This window comes from Neofelis nebulosa, chromosome 8, assembly GCF_028018385.1.
Source record: "Neofelis nebulosa isolate mNeoNeb1 chromosome 8, mNeoNeb1.pri, whole genome shotgun sequence".
Lineage (NCBI taxonomy): Eukaryota > Metazoa > Chordata > Mammalia > Carnivora > Felidae > Neofelis > Neofelis nebulosa.
In genome coordinates this window covers 33,542,612-33,558,630 of record NC_080789.1, presented here as the reverse complement: position 1 = coordinate 33,558,630, position 16,019 = coordinate 33,542,612, and the positions used below count along the sequence as shown (strand labels likewise).

Sequence of the window (16,019 nt, the reverse complement as noted above, 5' to 3'; positions counted from 1 at the left end):
TGGTGAATCGTTATGCTTTCACATTCACATTATCAAAACTTTTGGATTCCCACTTTTAGATTTTGAAATTCACAGAATACGCAACCTAAGCCTCCCTGTGAAAAATTTAAGCTTGTGAGATTTGGTGGATAACACGCTGTTTTGCATGAGACAATAGGCTCAGTGCTTTTGATTCCATTAATACACATCTGACATTTTCTATAAAGTCAGTTTTGTTCAGACCTGATTGACTGAAAGAGACAATTCGAGCAACAGTAATGCCAAGCACTGCCAAACAGGACCGGGCTAGTAGGAGAGACAGAAGTGTGACACAGCTGAGAAATCCCTGCTGTCTTGAAGTACAACTTGAGCACCTCCAAATCCTGATTCCGAGTTATCCAAATTACTGGCTTGCACAGGCAGACATACTCTATGGTAAAGTAGAGTAAAAATAAATCTGCAAAGCACGAGTATACTGGAGTCTGATGGATAAGTCATTAGTCAAAAGTTTTATTACCCTAGAAGAGATGGTGACAGTATTAAAATAAAAGAATGTGTTAAATTAAGTGCCAGCTATTTACACGTTTCTGTGTCTTTGATAAATAACTTCATTCCACTCTAAAATGACAAAGGTCTCCTACTTTACACTGTGATCACAGACAATATTTGAGGAGTTAAAAGTGTTTTTGAATTCTTCATTTCGTAGCATATGCACATTTCCAGTCAATTAAAAGCTTTTATTGTATCTAATGTTTCAGGATCTCTGTCAGATTCAGTCTCCTAGATCTACAGCAAGTCAACAGCTCTACATAAATTTGTTTTGCTATAATAGTGTAAGGATCCTCAGGTGTAAATATCGCTACTAATAGATTATTGAATAATTGAAAGCTTTATTGTCAGAGTTTAAATATTCCACAAATCCGTAAAACAGTATTTTGCTATTACATGCAAAAGCACTTAATGCAATCAATGATTTTAACATCTCTTAACTCCAGAAAAATAATTCCCACACTGTTCCTTAAAAGTATTTGCTATCATCATTTTCTTAGATGAAAAATGGCAAATGTAAATACAAAGTAGTACAACTTCATTCCAGAAGCTAAAGACTTGGCTCACTTGGTAAATTTTGTTTTTCTGGATAGATACAACTTGGAAAACTGTCCCAAAGAACTATCATTTAACAATTAGAAACTTTGACTCATTTTAAATTTATAGCAATACTACTTGGGGTTGACCACTCTTACTCTTTGCTACTAATAGCAAAGTATAAACAAATGGAGCAGAGTGGTTTACATATCCACATGTCTCTTCTAAAAAACATATTCAAAATAATGATCCTATAATAGCAGTTCTTTTCCTTTTCTAAAGAAAAGCTGAATTTACCTGCCATTCATTTTCTACTGCAAATTAGTTTGCCAGGTAAACGTTAGCATGCTCTTTTTCAATTCATTTTGCTAAATCCACCTTTCCTTTTAATAATGCTAAACACTGTTCTGATTAAAAGCTTACCGGATAGTAATCCTGTTCGACCCTGACACCAGTTTCTTACACTGTTTCCTCTGTTAGACACATCTACCTTTATTTTGAAAGAGAAGGTAAAACAGAAGAGGCTCTTACCAGAGACAGGGAAAACAATTCGTTCAGCTAGATCCAACAGTGCTCTGTGCAGCCTGGCAGCATGAGTGATCCTTGGGCCTCACACAAAAGCGAGATAATTGGCTCTCAATGAAGAGATGTAAACATCCATCATAATGGCACTGGGGCTGAAACTGAACGCTACCTCAGCTGTTCTATGTACTCCGACTGGAAGATGATGTCACAAACATCAACTGGGTGTACTCTCATTGGCTTCTGTTACCTGGAATCATATCTTAACCCTAAACTGTCAGCTGCAAATTGAAATGCTCATCTCTGGCTATAATTTTGGCTGAAAGGGGAATGAAAGTGATGTTGAGCTCCTGGAGGTGAGCAAACTGAAAATACTGCCCTCAAATATGCTAGGACCATTTTACATAATTAATTAATTGGGATCTGTGAGAATTTTATTTTTTAAAATATTTATGAAGTGGCAATATTTATGAAAGGTATTTCCCAGAATGGATATTAAAGGGAAATATTAATGCAATAATAACATCTGGAATTGTAAATTTTGTAATTGCTTTGCATTGATTTTACAGAACTACCCTGTGAGATTAAGAAAGTCAAGGTGAGAAAAATTACAGTGTAGACAACTATACAGTGGAGCTTTCAATCAATTTGCTCACAGTAGCCATCTATACTTTTAAATCTTCTAATAAAATAAAATAGAGGTGCATTTTACTCCCTGAATGTTAAACAGTATCTCCAAAGTTTTGTATAATGAAGCTTAAAATGCGAGACATTAAAAGTGTAACATCACCAAAATAGTAATGTTAAATATTGGTTTTTACAAAGGGTAATTTATAAGTCACTAGAACCGTAGACAAGCCCATTTCAGTAATTGAAGCCTACTTTAGAATATAGTGCTGTTCTCTTTGAGCACGAACAGGGAATAATTACCCATCCCTTACTCTCTATCCTGACAAAAGCCCCGGACTTCTCCCCAGGCTTAAATCCAGTGGGAGAAGGGGATAATGGGCTAAGCCGGTCGCAGCAGCTTGCTGCCAGAGGGACAAAACTACCATCACCTTGAAATATATCTATGCTTTCTCCACCAAAGGAGCTGTCAGCTGCATAACTGTGAGATGCAAGAATTACCAGAGCTATTCAATGACCGGCTCCTTCTAAATCCAGCCCAGTCATATCCCAGGGCAAGCCCTTTAAAAGCTGTGCAGCTCAGCATGCAAACAGTACAACCACCTGGAGAGACAGTGAGAGAAATTCTTTTCATCCATCCTCACCTTTAGGGAAAGGAAGGTCACCCACAGTGCCCTGATATGCCTTTATGTTGATACGTGTCTTTGTGAATAACGGATTCAGGGCGAATAGTTGTTAAGACTATTTCACATTTTCAATGACAGACAATTATTTTTATTGTATGGTTCAATCGGAGTTCTAAAAGTTGAAAATCTATGAAATATGCTTTCATCAACCATACATTCAAAATTTCCTCTCAAGTTCTGACTCTCATGACCATTGTTTTAACCATTTGAATAATCTTAGTAGCAGGTTTGTATGTGAGATACAGGGGCAAGAATTCTAGATTTGGGCTGCAAAGATCCAGCCTCCAACTCTTGCTCCATCACCTACTATTTGTGAGAACTTTGGAAAATTAATAACTTTCATGTATAGAATAAGAATGATAATGCTACATACAGCAAAAAAGAAAAAAAAAGTTGTAGGGATTAAGTGAGGCAATGTATGAAACACTATGTAAATTCAAAAGTCTTACATAAATAGAAGAGGAAATTAATGTTATTGTTATGTAAAATATATTCATTTTAAAGGCATTTGTGTATTTAAAGTGAGGAGTGAATTTAGTGTCTTCAAAATAATGAAGTTAGAAATATTACCCAGGGGCGCCTGGGTGGCTCAGTTGGTTAATCGTCTGACTTCAGCTTAGGTCATGATCTTGCTGTTCATGGGTTGGAGCCCTCATTGGGCTCTGTGATGACAGCTCAGAGCCTGGAGCCTGCTTTGGATTCAGTGCCTCCCTCTTTCTCTGCTCCTCCCCCACTTGTTCTCTCTCTCAAAAATAAGTTTTAAAAAATTTAAAAAATACTAAAAAATAAGAAATATTATTACCCAAAACTCTTAAAATTTCGAGTAGAAAATAATGTTGTAAATTAACTTGGTTTATAATAGTGTCTCACTCAGTGGTCCTTCTTCTCCTTCCTCTTATTTTATGTTTGTAGATTATTTATTTTTATTATTAAAAAAATAAATGTTTATTTTTGAGAGACAGACAGAGCACAAGCAGGGGAGGGGCAGAGAGACAGGGAGACAGAATCTGAAGCAGGGATCCAGGCTCTGAGCTTTCAGCACAGAGTTCATTACAGGGTTCGAACCCACAAACCCTGACCTGAGCTGAAGTTGGATGCTTAACCAACTGAGCCACCCAGGCACCCCTTATTAATTTATTTTTATGTAAAGTCTACACCTAACATGGGGCCTGAGCTCATGACCCCAAAATCAAGAATTGTATGTCCTACCTCCTGAGCCAGCCAGGTGCCACTCAGTGGTCTTTTCTTACAGTTATTGCCCCTCCCAGTATTATTTGGAATTTAATCATCTTAGTCAAGTGCAAGAATCTAGATTCAAGAAGACTATTTGTCAGGATGTACTTTGGGCCAACATGAAAGATGCTGTTCATTTATTTCTGCCTAACAACATAGGAGTTTAGATGGAAATGTGTGTAAAAAAAAGATTCATTGCCATCAAAGTGACATAAAATTGAATGATAGATCAGAAAGATGAATTTGGACAATGGGAATGTCAACTGTATGTCTGGTAGACAAATGATAAAGCTAAGTCATTGTAATTGCTAAGGAGACATTTCATGGAGAAAATAATTATTTACAAAATAAAGTGTGCTCCTCCATTTCATACATCACATAAAATTTTAATAATATAAACATTTAATAGCAGGGATACATAAATAGCCAATTTAGATTATATCCTGTTGCACATAGAAAGCATACAGATAAATATATACCATTTTAAGATAAATGTATATTCTGGTTCTTTTAATAAACACAGATTGTAACTTCTTATTGTGTTTTGGATTTGTGTGCTGCTATTCCACATAGATATAGGACATCATGAAGATTGGGAAATAAAAATACTCCTGGTATTGTGCAGGGCCCTTGTGTCAAATACCCACATCCTTCACGATTCATTAATAACTGAATACATTTGTAAAGGGACCTAATTTTGTAGTATTAAAATAAGCAAATAAGATTTTTTAAGAATACAGAATTCTCTGCTTAAATATTACACATGATCAAGATTATTCATTGCATCAGTAAAATTTTTAGGGAGTTTACTTATAAAATATGAAAGAATAAATGTTTGAATTGTGTACAATATAGGAACATTAATGGAATATAATATAATTCTTAGGAGAATGAATAGCAGAGATGGAAAATCTAGTAGAAATATTTTAAATTAATGCTGATTTATAATAATAATCTTTACTCTATGCGTTAATTTAATTTCAAATTTCATTGTAATTAATTAAGACAGAATTTATATTTTGGTTTCAAACAATTACATCTATTCACTCAAGAAAGTTTCAGATAAATATAGCATATATCACATCTGGAAATCAGTGTGTTCACTCCAGTGTAGTTGATTATACATAAGAACAGAAAAATTGTATTTCTTGATGATGGATGGTAATCATCTGAAATTAATGATGAGTGGAAGTTATGAAGTTTTAGTAATAGTTTGGTAGTGTTTCTTTAGGATGAGTGGAGATATTAATGGTCAAGGCCTTTCATTGATTTACTTGCAGTTTGCCCTCTTGTAAAGTCTTGATACTTAAACATTGGTTTACATATGCATATGATTTAAAGCCAAAAATAAGACGGCAATTATGTAGTATGAACATTGATAATAAGACATAAAATCCTTATTACTATCATAAATAGTATCAGTAAGAAATCTAACATATAATGTAAAAAAATAAACATTCTAAGTATAAAAATGTTGGAACATAAAGCTACAGAAAGAAAAATACAAAGATGGTATCACTTTTTTGAGTATACTATTTATTATACACATGTGGAAAAGTAAAATACATTTTTTTTCAGGATTAAAAAAATCAACTTCATAGAAAGGGAAAATAACAAAAACAACATTTTATCATGAATTCATCTACATCTCTCATTATTTTATTACATTCTTCCAACTACCATGGCCAGCTAACACTTATGGGTTCCAGAGAACAGAAAAATATTTTAACTTTAAAGCCATGTAAAAGCTTAATATAAGGGAAAGATAACTACAGGAATTAATTTAGGCTTTATTCTGAGTACACTTTTATTAGTGTATGTTTTCCGATATGAAGAAAATGGAATCCATAAAAATATTTTTGACAAATCAAGTAGAAGATGTTTTGTAGCTCAAGCCAAGTACATCTCAGTTTTATTACTCTACTTACATACTATATATTTCCCAGGAGCTGAAATCATTGCAGTATTTAATTGCCTGACAATTTTTTCTGTTACATCAATTTTGTGGTTAAACTAATTATTTATATTATCAAAACAAATCAGCACTAGAGGCTAATTAAACTGGAGAGACCATCCTCCAATGTTCCCCAACCTACATATTAATAAGGTTTAGGTTAATACTAACTTCAGAAGAAATGAATATGTCCTTCAGGTGATAATTTCATAGGCAGGGCTTAGGAATTTAAACGGGTTTTAAACTCTTGTGAACATTATTACTTTCTCTGAGCAGTTAGGAAAATTAGAATATAGAATTTTATAAGTCTTATAGCATCAATAACTGGCCTATGGTTGCGTTATCCACAAGATGGCACCTCTGTGTATTCCACAAACACTCTTAATACACTAGTTTATCCTTATTATGATTATTATTTAAAGAAATATAATATGTAAAGTATATCAGGAACTTACATGTGTGAATGCTTTTATTAGGTAACTTTTCAGTTTAAGAAGAACAAGTGATTAAGTTAAATTATTAAAACCTACTGAAAAACAGGAATTATTTAAATTATCTTAAAATGTGTGGCTTTAAAACATTACTTTTTGCTAACACACTACCAAATGTTTCATTGTAAACTTATTTCAGAGGTTAATCTATTTAGAAGAAACTTTTTTTTCTGTTTCATGAAGACTTTTATATTGCTTTTGAAAAAGTGCAAACTGTTCAAAATAACTGAGATGATAAATCAATGATAACTTCCTGGTATAGTAAGGGATACCTAAAAATTATATTTTCAATCTACTAAATTCTAGGCATAACCAAATCTGATAAGAATGTTTATTTGTTGATCTTGCTTGTATTCTTTTATTTTTATGCTTCGTGTTCTCCACTGTCACCTGTTTTTTTTCTTTATGCTTACTTTAAATCTATTGTGTGGCAGCTTCAGTGTATTATCTTTATTTCTGTTTCCTGTGCAGATAAAATTTTGAAAATGCTTAGAATTATTAGGCCATGTCACCTTTATTTTCTGAGAATAAATATCTTCAAGATGTTTAACTATGTTTATGTGTCAGTAAATTTTACCCTAGAGAAGAGGAAAATGACTAAGGGTAGAGAAAGTTCTCCCATCTTATATGTTAAAGAAATAAGAATTCTCAGACTGAAGGTAAGAAACTCATGCTGTTTTAGTGATTCAGCACACTGTTTTTAGACACAAACTGCAAACATTAACTTATCATGGAAGATATCTCAATTTAATATATACTCTAATTTATTTTACTAGATTTATTTTACTAGATTCCCTTGGAATATCATCACTAATGTCTGAAAGAGACCTAAAGATCAGTGGGAAAAAGGATTTGTTTCTCACCGTGTTCTCTGAACAACTGTATTTTCTGTGGTTTCACATTACTCCTTAATTAAGGATACCTCACTTGATTTCTTATATATTTTGTTTTGTCCCTGATGTAAATTTCACAACTTCAACTCATGAGTTTTTTTTTCTTTCACTTCAGTTTTTTTGTCTTTTTTCTCATGTTGCCCAAATTATATCAAATCAAGGCTACTACCTCCTTCTTGACAAATAATGGACAACAGTAATCTCATAGAAACTGAAAATTAAATTTAGATTTTGATGAGGAACAATTTAACACAACTACCTTATATTTGACAAGAGAAAGGGTTTATTCATGTAAAACTCATCTGCTCCAAACGTATGGATGTTCACACACAAAGATAGTGAAAGATTACTAATCATTTTACAGTGTTTTGCCATGTTACAAATTTGTAGTTGAAGACTTCAAATCAAGCAGAGAAATCCACATTACCACAAGGAGAATTAGGATTATTATATCAGTAAAAGAAAGAAAAATATCACCACCATCATCATCACTAACTGGAGCATTTACTTCGCTCTAAGCACTATGCTAATCTAATTTACATTACCTAATTGGGGGGGGGGTTGTTTTTGCTTTTTTGCAACAGGTCTACAAGACAGGTCAATGCTAAGACTTTCTAAAGGATTCCTAGATTTGCACTATAAGCCAGTATTTCTCAATCATAGCAGCTCATTTAAATCTCAACTGAGAAATGCCATAATATAGGACCCTCCTATGGATCGAATATCTGTGCTTCCCCATACTCCAAACCCCAGACACCAATTTATGTGTTGCAACTTCGTAACCAATATGATGGTTTTAGAAGGTAAAGCCTTTGGGCGGGGGTTAGATCTTAAAGGTGGGGCCCTTATGATTGGGAGTTGTGCCTTTCCAATAAGAGAGACCCCAGAGAGGTACCTAAGTCCTTCTGCATGTAGGGTTAGAGTAAAAAAAAAAAAAAATGGTCATCTATGAACCAAGAAATTTGCTCTCAACAGGAAGTTTGATCTTGGGCTTCCTGGCCCCCAGAACTGTGGGAAATTGATTTCTATTGTTTATAAACTGCCTACTTTGTGGTATTAACTGTTACAGAAGCCCAAACAGATTAAGATAAGCCTCAATCCAACTACTTGTGTAAGAACCTCTGAGTATAGGGAGGGGGACAGGTGGTTGGCCCTGGTGTATGTTCCTCCTTTAAATGATGGTCTCTGTAACCAGGCTTAAAAATCATTGCCAAAATGATTTTTCCAAAAATCATTGCCAAAATGAATATGCAAGCCAAAGGTTTCAGGGTGCGACCTCAGATTTCATTGAAATAAGTAGAAAGTGTCCTAAAAATCTGAGGTTAAGTCTGTGAAGAAAGTAGGGCACAGTTCATATGTCAAACAACACTTCTGAAAGTGAAGAAAGGAAAATCCATATTGCTCTGCATCCCCAAGGTGAAGAGACTTCCTGCTTGGGAATTCTGAGGAGAAAAGTGTGATGGAGCATGATGAGTAGAGGCTGGGGAAGACAGAAGAACAACAAGTAGGGGAATGAGGTGAAAAGCAGCCAGTCCAGCATGCAGAGACTTCCCAGCAGCACTGAGCGCTAGTGCTGGAGGACTCTGGTCTGCCCAGACAACATTTCCAGATCACTCCACTTGTGGGACAAGATTTCTCCTGCACAAAGGATGCCCTCTCTTGACACATGACAACACTGAGCCTCACTCTACGTGTGGTATACTGATGCTATCCTTTTCAAAGATCCAGGACGTGCACAAATCCACTGACACAGAAGATGGTATCTAAATGAACAGTGGTTGTTTGGAATGGACTAGAACCTGTAAAAACCAACCTTATGACAGAAATAGTCAACTAATTTTTCTATAGTCTTCTATGATTCCATAGAATTATATTCATACACCAAGATTTGTGCCTGAGATATGCATTATTTTAATTTTACTTGTCCAAATTATAGCAGAACTCGTATCTTTAGAATTAATCGTTAAGAATTATCTGTAATAAAGCTGAATTGTAATGCATTCCTGAGGGTTACAGGTGAGAATACTGCCATCTTTTGTTATTGTCTCTATAATGAAGTACATATATTTAGCTCTCTGTGTATGTAATTAAATAAATGTAATAACAAGTTTTAAATAATTGACAAGAAATGGGAAGCTATTTATAGACTTTTTAAAGAATTCGAAGAATTGTTTTAAATGTCTAATTTAGTGCTATGTCCATAACATTTGTAATCTGTTTCTTTCTCTGTACATTTGAAGTTATTACAATGTGTATACTTTGAAACCAATTGTCTTATCTTTGTCTCATGATGATCTGTCAGTAGCAGTTGTTTTTCACCTATTCATTAAGATCTGACATTATTTCAGCATTATTTTCAGGGCTTTCTTGTCTGTGGCAGTATAGAACTAGAATAACCTTCCTTAAATTTGTTATTTTGCCAAGCTTTGTTAAATAACCTCCTTTGTATTCATGTACTTTTTTACTCTTTTGCTATTAGCTGATATTAGTAATGTACTTTACTAGAATTGATTGAGTAACAGTGCATTCCTCCATTACAGTCATGTAAGAAAATGCCCCGGTGTCCTTCTAACCATTTTTTTTTTTTTAAATGGTCAAATCACAACCATTGTTTCAGGACACTGTGGACACATAATGTGAATTAATGACCTTCGACTGGACCTCGGTAGATCATTGTGCAGAAGCTCATCACTCAACTTAATCCACGAACTCGCCAAAGGTCAATGGTGACTACAAAGTCTATAGGAACCTTCTGCTTTGTCATGATGAGTGACAGGTGGGTGTGGCTTAAAGTTCTGAGTTATAAGTGACATCTTTATCTATCACATCTGTCAATACATCTTCAAAATTGTAGACCTGGAAAATATTCTAGCTCTTTCCAGGGTAAATCAGAAAAGAATCACTAAGTGAACAGTGTGAAAATGTAGGAGATAACAAGAAATTGTTTTGTGTGTTTTGTTTTGTTTCCTGCTGGAAGCTATCTGCTCCTGGCATGTGTGTTTTTGTCTGTGACTAATAGAGGATCAAAACAGCCTGTAGGTTAGATGGGAGATATTCCTACCCCTCTACCATCCTGAATTCAGAATCAATAAGGAAGAATCTGGAAATAGACAGGGGACTATAAGTATGTTGCACTGTTTTTTATTGCATGCCTCATGAGAGCATATATTATGAAGTGGCCAGGCTCCTAAGCATTCCCCAAATTTTTTATCTTAGAATGAGCCAACCAATGGCTACTCCTGTGGATCACCATCATGGCCCATAGTTATGCCCTTTTACAGAGGGAAGAAATTGGCTTAAAGTCATTCTTTCCATCGCCTAATAAGGTTATTTCATGCTCAAATAACTCACTACCCTCCAGCCCTGCTGCCATTGTTGTCTCTGATACAGAGTTAGTCTTTCATTGATTGCTAAATTACTCTAATTAAAACTTTATCTCATTCTCTGTATAGTCTTACTCATAATGTTTATTAAAAAAAATGTGCCTTGGGCACCTGGGTGGCCCAGACAGTTAAGCATCCGACTCTTGATTTCCACTCAGGTCATGAGGTCACATTTGTGAGATTGAGCCCCTTGTGCTGACAGCATGGAGCTTGCTTGGGATTCTCTGTCTCCCTCTCTATCTGCCCCCTCTCCTACTCACATGTGCTGGTGTGTGTACTCTATATACATACATAAATAAATAAACTTAAAAAAATATGCGTCATATTTCACGTAGGAGAAGTTTTGCCTAAGGACCTTAAAAGTAAAATCATGGTATTGGCAATAAGTCTTTTGCGACCCCAGGCCTCTCAACATTGATTTTTCCCAAAATAGAGACAGAATCATTCCTCTGCCTTATGCAATTTATAGGGTGAAAGTCCTGGAAAGACACATATATTTCTATGTTGAAGGGATCTAGGAAAGCCCCAACAAAATTAATGGAAGAAACTTACATAAAGCATATTGTCATGAAATGTAAAATCACCAGGGATAAAGGTCCTGCAAGTCTGAAGAGAGAAAAAAAATAGAATAAAAAAAAAATCAAGAATCACAGTAGCATCAGACTTTTTAATAGCAAAACTGAGAAAGGAAACAATGGAACAGTGATACTTACAAAGTTAGTTTCAAAACAGAAATTTATACCCATCGACATTGCTAATTAAGTTTGAAGCAGTAAGTCATGGCATCTTCAGACAAGCAAACTCATGAAAATGCTACCTTCCACACCCTCTTTTGGAAGCTGCTGTAGGATGTACCCCATCAGAGCAACGGTCAAAGCAAGAAAAAAGAAAATGTGAGTTTGGAAAATAGGCAATCTAACACTTGGGAGAGGCCATGGGAATTTTCTGGAGGATGATGATGATGAAAGGGAATCTTGGGATGATGGCGAGATAGCAGGCCTATCATGTTAGAACAGAAGACAGCATTCTCCAGTAAGGATAACTGAATAACCAGTAACTACAAAGATATGAAACTAAAAGATTATTTGATGTGTTTGAATGTATTGAAGAAAGATATATTTTTTTGGAGAGAATTTAAGTCCAAATTAGAGAAAGGTAGCAGAAACTGAGGAAATCAATAAAAATCAATAAAAATGCTTATGAAAGCAAAGGAAACTAAAAACTATTTAAAGGAAGAGAATTTACTGTTATTACTACACTACTACCCCGACACTAATAAAGACTTATGTAAGTTTTATTTTTTTAATTTTTAAAGTTTATTTATTTTTTGACAAAGAGAGAGAGAAGGGGAGGGGCAGAGACAGAGGGAGAGAGAGAATCCCAAGCATACTGTCGGCTCAAAGTCCGATGTGGGGGTCAATATCACAACCCATGAGATCAGGACTGGAGCCGAAATCAAGAGTCAGAGGCTTTACCAACTGAGCCACCCAAGCGCCCACTTATTTAAGCTTTAAAATATGATATTACTATATTGTAATGGTAGGAGACACTAAAGCAAAAATACAACATGGACGTTTTCTTTTTTTTAATAATTAATCAGACTTGTAGTTTCCAGTCCAGCCAGTCAGAGCCTAGAAGTGCCCCCTCTATCCTAACAAGTGAAAAGCCGAACAAATGGAAAAATCAGCAACTCTTCTTACATCCATTAGGGAAGTGAGATCTAAGGGAAAACTGCTGCCTCCAAAACTGGAGTGGCCAACATTCAGATACAATGAATTACACCTTCCAGAGCAGAAATCCGCAAACTGAAACATCCTCAGGAGCCTTTCAGGGTAATAAAACCCGAACTTTAGTTGAGGAATTCATAGAGGCCCCACATGGACAAGTTTGAGTGACAAACACTAGATAGTAGAACCTGGCCACTAGGGGAGGGGGGGAGAGGGCACATTTTGTGCATTTTACGTCCCAGAATTCTATCAGGTTCTCACAGTGAATTATCAGGGAAAAAAATGTGCTTCTGACAGAAGGAAGGAAAAAGAAACCATTTAGAAACACATGAGACCATTCTGTTCTTCTAAACAAGGTATGCTCTCTGGAGAAAATAGTTAACCAGAACCTAACCTGTGATAATTTTATCACAGTCTAATGATCTGGGGAAAGGCAACCAACTCCAAACCTGAGAAGCACCTGTGAAGTTGATAGTCAAGAGGCACAGGTGCACTAAAATTCTGAGCCCTAATCCATTATTAGACAATAGAATGGTCCCCTTGTCCCCACATCACACCTTACAGCCACATTACTAAAAGATTACTTATAGCAGTTTCTTTTACTCAGTATACCAAGTCTGGTTATCAAGAAAAATTACAAGGCATAAAAAAGGGGGAAAAAAAACCCAAAACAACACAGATTGAAGAGATGTAGCAAGCATAAAAATCGACTCAGATACAGCAGGGATGTTGGAATTATCAGCCCTGGAATTTAAAACAACTGTGGGTAATACATGAAGAATTCTACTGGATAAGTAGACAGCATGCAAGAATAGTTGACAATGTAAGAGAGTTGGAAAGTCTAAGAAAGAATGAAAAATAAATTAAAAAAAAAAACTATAACAGAAACGGAGAATGTCTTTGCCGGGCTTATAAGGAGGCTAGGTGTGACTAAGAAAAGAATCTCTGAACTTGAGGCTATCTCAATAGAAATCTCCTAAGCCAAAAAGTAAACACAAAAATGACAAAAAAGAAATAAAAAATAGACAACAATATTTATCTAAGAGCTGTAGGAAAACTACATAAGCCTATGCATAATGTAATATATGATAAATAGGAACATCAGAAGGAGAGAAAGAGAAGAAATGTTTCAAACAATAATAACTGAAAATTTCCCCCAATACATGTTACATATCACACCACAGATGCAGGAAACTCAGAGAATACCAAGCAAGATAAATATAAAACAAATGAAAACTACACATAGGCATCATTTTAAACTACAGAAAATCAAAGGTAAAGAAAAATTCCTGTAAAAAGCTGGGGGTGGGGAATCCTACCTACGTAGGCATAAAGATAAGAATTATGTCCAATTTATCCTCAGAAACCATGCAAGCAAGAGCAGAGTGAAATATTTAAAATGCGTAGAGAAAAATAAAACAAAACAAATAAAACACCAACCTAGAATTCTGTTCCTTCAAAAAGATATACACAAACAAAAATTGAGGAAATTTGTTACTAATAGATTTGCTTTTCAATAAATGTTAAAATCAATACTTTAGAAAGAAGCAAAATGATATAGAGTTCATAAACACAGATGTACATAAAGAAGGGAAAGCATCAGAGAGGAAATAAGTAAAGGTAAAATACAAATTTGTCTTATTTTTAATTGATCTAAGAGATAACAGTTTGTTCAAAATACTAAAAGCAATAACACATCTGTTATGTATGTATGTACATATGCATATGTATATATATACACAGAAGAGATGGATACATAGTTGAATCTGCACACTTATACGTAAGTTAAATAAATGATTGCAAGAACACAGGAAATAGGAGGGAGGTTTTAGGGCCATTTTGTTATAGAGCACTTACACAATCTATGAAGTGGTATAATGTTATTTGAAAGTGAACTTGAATTAATTGTAAATGTATATTGTAAACTCAAGGACAGTGGCTAAAAAGAGTTTGGAAAAAATATAACATGCTAAGAGAGAAAAGTGAATAAAAAATGCTTAATGAACCACAACAGGCAGAAAAAGAGTAAAAGACAAAAGTAGGAACAAAGAACAAAAGCAACACATGCAAATGAGCAACAGATATGGTCGATATTAAGCCAATTATATCAATAATCACTTTGAATGTCAATGGCCTCAATGCAACAATTAAAAGACAGAGGTTGTCAGAGCAGATTGAAAACCATCCACCAACTATATGTTGCCTACAGGAAACGCACTTTAAAAATAAAGACACATCCAGATTAAAAGTGAAGAGATAAAGACATAACATGCTAATGCGGATCAAAAGAAAGCAGGAGTAGCTATACTAGTTTTGGCCAGAGCAGACCTCAGAGCAAGAAAAGTTATCAGGAATGAAGGAGGATGTTACAGAATGATAGAAGGGAGAATTCTCCAAGAAGATGTAACAGTCCTTAGTGGCATGTGCCTAACATCAGAGCATAAAATGCATGAGGCAAAAACTGAAAGAACTACAAGAAGATATAGATGAGTCCACTATTACAGTTGGAGACATCGACACCCCTCTCTCATAAATGGGTCCAAAGTGCAGAAACGCAGAAAGACAGGTGAACTTAAACGTTATTAATCAACTGGATATAAGTGGTATGTGCAAACTACTGCTTCCAAGAACAGCAGAATACACATTCTACTCATGCTCACATGAAAAATTCACAAAGATAGACCACTTCTGGGTCCATAAAACACATCTTAACAAATTTAAAATAATAGAAATCATACGATGTCTGCTCTTGGGCCACAGTGGTGGAATTAAGTTAGAAACCAATAGCAGAAAGATAGTTGTAAAATCCTCAAATACGTGGAAATTAAAAAACACACTGCTAAATAACACAAGGGTCAGAGAAGAAATCTCAAGAAAAGTAAAATAACATTTTGAACCAAATCAAAATGAGAACACAATTTATCAAAATTTTTGGGATGCAATTAAAGCAGTACTTAGAGGAAAAGGTATAGTCTTTTTTGGGTTTTGATATTTGGTATTGGGTCAGGGGAGGGAGAGATGAATAGAGCACGGAGGGTTTGGGGGACAGTGGAAATACTCTGTATGTTACTATAATGATGGATACATGCCATTATGTATTTGTCCAAACCCATAGAATGTGTAACACCAAGAGTGAACTTTAAGGTAAGCCGTGGACTTTGGGTAATCATGTGTGCCAATGTAGGTTAATTCTTGGCAAAAAAAAAAAAAAAAAAAAAAAGGTACCGTTTTAGTGAATAATGTCAGTGTGATAATGGGGAAGGCTATGTATGTGTAGGGCAGGGGCCTATGGAAAATCTGTATCTTCTTAATTTTGTTGTTAACCTAAAACTTGTCCTAAAAAAAGAACTTTATTAAGATAAGTTAAATATAAAATTGAAATTTATATGTAAAACCTCATAAATTTGTGTTGGGAGGGTGGTGAGACAATTAAAAGGG

The 16,019-nt window shown here is 34.9% G+C and overlaps 1 protein-coding gene and 1 long non-coding RNA gene across 9 annotated transcripts in view; one reads left to right on the top strand and one right to left on the bottom strand.

Annotated features, from left to right (window-relative positions):
- Positions 1 to 16,019, bottom strand: part of MGAT4C (MGAT4 family member C) — a 742,934-nt gene that overhangs the window by 222,976 nt on the left and 503,939 nt on the right. For 4 of the 8 annotated variants that reach the window (XM_058741869.1, XM_058741870.1, XM_058741868.1 and 1 more), the window contains exon 1: positions 1,597 to 1,803. The exons of the other annotated variants lie outside the window; for them this stretch is intronic. The gene's annotated coding sequence lies outside the window, so the exon portion shown is untranslated. Of the gene's footprint in view, positions 1 to 1,596; positions 1,804 to 16,019 lie in introns of those variants that run through there. 8 annotated transcript variants of the gene reach the window in all.
- LOC131519138 (uncharacterized) overlaps positions 1,840 to 16,019 on the top strand; it is an 81,297-nt gene continuing 67,117 nt past the window's right edge. Inside the window, exons 1-2 of the long non-coding RNA XR_009265491.1 lie at positions 1,840 to 1,943; positions 10,089 to 10,247. This is a non-coding gene — a long non-coding RNA (uncharacterized LOC131519138). The remainder of the gene's footprint in view (positions 1,944 to 10,088; positions 10,248 to 16,019) is intronic.